Genomic DNA, 2,500 nt, shown 5'->3' on the forward strand with positions numbered 1-2,500 from the left:
TACGAGATGAGGAGCCGGCCGCCTATGTCGGCGTTTGTGGTTGGGCGAAGTTCCTTGACGGAACGAGGAGCCGGCTGCTTATGCTGACGTTCGTGGTTGGGCGAAGTCTTGTGATATCCTCGAAACGAGGAGCCGGCCGCACGTGTGTGCAGCCTTCGTTGTAGGTCCATGTTTAGAGATGCTCACGAAATGAGGAGCCGGCCGCTTATGTCGGCGTTTGTGGTTGGGCGAAGTTCCTTGATGGAACGAGGAGCCGGCTGCTTATGCTGACGTTCGTAGTTGGGCGAAGTCTCGTGATGTGCTCGGAATAAGGATTCGAAGCGCTTGGATTGCCGCGTTCGTGGCTGGGCGAAGTTTCGTGTTTGGCACGGAACGAGGAGCCGGCTGCAGGTTTTAAAGATTCTCGCCCGAAATCGATCAGTCGTTACCGTTGTCTACGGACTTCGGTAGGACGATCTATTCCAGGGACGAAGACGTCGACGTTGTGCGACGCCCGTTACATTAGCGTTTTTATGCTCTTTCGGGATTGTCTGCGACGTTTGTCTCCGTCCGAATTTTTTACGATAATTGTCACTAGATTAGTACGCAAACTAGTTGAACCGAAGATTTTGCGCCGATCGACTGACGTATTGACCCTTCAGTGGGTCGTCTCAGTCATTGGAATGTCATTCTCGAGGAGGTTCGCAGTTGGCGTCTCGTATTTCGAGGGAAAGTCCATTGCGACTAGTACCGAGAAATCGAACATAAAAGATTACCCTGAACGGTGGATCACTTGGCTCGTGGGTCGATGAAGAACGCAGCTAATTGCGCGTCAACATGCGAACTGCAGGACACATGAACATCGACATTTCGAACGCACATTGCGGTCCTCGGACACTGTCCTCGGACCACTCCTGACTGAGGGTCGGTTCCATTACAAAGACTGCCCGGCCAGACGTTATGGCTTGACGAAGTGACGACGTAAAGGTCGTCTAACGTTGATCCTGTACCGAAGGTCATTTGGGCGAGTTGGACGGTTTGCCGCGTGACGATCAACGTTCTGTCGTTTCGACGCCTCGTGTGTTGGAATGATGAGGAGTTGTTTTCGTAACGCGCCGTCTTGAATTGCGAAAGCATATATTGTGGTGTCGTGGTATTGCTCGATCTGCGCCCATGACTGTAGACATGCGATCGTCGTGTCCGAGAAATCTGAACGACGTCCGATCGCTTTAATGTGCCAGTTGTCGCGCGTTGCGGATGAGCTTTCATGAGCGCACCCCCGAAACACCGAAGCACTTTGCTTGGATTCGCATGATCCGCCATACGGAGCAGGAGATAATAGACGCCTTTGAGTAGGCTAACTCCCTCGCGTAAGGTACGTGATTTTATGAGCCGCCAAAGGTTAGTTTCGGAACGTTTCGATGATTTGAACATACGACCTCAGGACAGGTGAGACTACCCGCTGAATTTAAGCATATTATTAAGCGGAGGAAAAGAAACTAACTAGGATTCCCTTAGTAGCGGCGAGCGAACAGGGATTAGCCCAGCACTGAATCCCGCGATCGTAACCGGTCGCCGGGAGATGTGGTGTTTGGAAGGATCCATTATCTGGCGAGTTCGCGGCGCGTTCAAGTCCATCTTGAATGGGGCCATCGCCCATAGAGGGTGCCAGGCCCGTAGCGACCGCTGCGGCTTGCTAGAGGATCTCTTCTTAGAGTCGGGTTGCTTGAGAGTGCAGCCCTAAGTGGGTGGTAAACTCCATCTAAGGCTAAATATAACCACGAGACCGATAGCGAACAAGTACCGTGAGGGAAAGTTGAAAAGAACTTTGAAGAGAGAGTTCAAGAGTACGTGAAACCGTTCAGGGGTAAACCTGAGAAACCCGAAAGGTCGAATGGGGAGATTCATTCGCGCCTGTTGTTGGGATTTACTGACTGTGGAAACGGCGACGTTCGCGTTGGCTGTTCCCTTCGGTTCATCTCCGGCTTCGGACGCGTGCACTTCTCCCCTAGTAGGTCGTCGCGATCCGTTGGGTGCTGTTCTACGGTCTCGAGTGTAGCCCGTGAGCTCGGATTTTCCGATGTTTACGGACACTGGGTTTCCGAACAGCTCGCTCGACGGTTTACTGATGGCGGGAGGCCGCGACTTAGTTCGCGTCCGGCCCGTGGCAAGTATGTGAATTGTGATGGCGATCGGACCTAGTGCCGATTCCGTCCGTTTGCGACTGTTCGCCGCGGTGTTCTTGGACAGACCTCTTGAAACGCCGATCAGCGACGCTATTGCTTTGGGTACTTTCAGGACCCGTCTTGAAACACGGACCAAGGAGTCTAGCGTGTGCGCGAGTCATTGGGAATCACTAAACCTAAAGGCGCAATGAAAGTAACGGTTCACTTTATGTGAACTAAGGGAAGATGGTCGGTCTCCATGACTGACCCGCATTCCCGGGGCGCCTCATTCTCATTGCGAGAGGAGGCGCACCAAGAGCGTACACGCTGGGACCCGAAAGATGGTGAACTATGCC

At 53.0% G+C, this 2,500-nt stretch overlaps 1 non-coding gene and 1 pseudogene across 1 annotated transcript; both read left to right on the forward strand.

Moving 5' to 3' along the window:
• Positions 1–752: 752 nt before the first annotated feature.
• On the forward strand, positions 753–907 carry LOC123687163. The gene has a single exon (XR_006748905.1). It is a non-coding gene; the product is annotated as a 5.8S ribosomal RNA (ribosomal RNA).
• Positions 908–1,414: 507 nt separating this feature from the next.
• The window catches only part of LOC123688163, a 4,961-nt pseudogene continuing 3,875 nt past the window's right edge, over positions 1,415–2,500 (forward strand).

The sequence above is a fragment of the Harmonia axyridis genome, chromosome X, assembly GCF_914767665.1.
Source record: "Harmonia axyridis chromosome X, icHarAxyr1.1, whole genome shotgun sequence".
Taxonomy (NCBI): domain Eukaryota; kingdom Metazoa; phylum Arthropoda; class Insecta; order Coleoptera; family Coccinellidae; genus Harmonia; species Harmonia axyridis.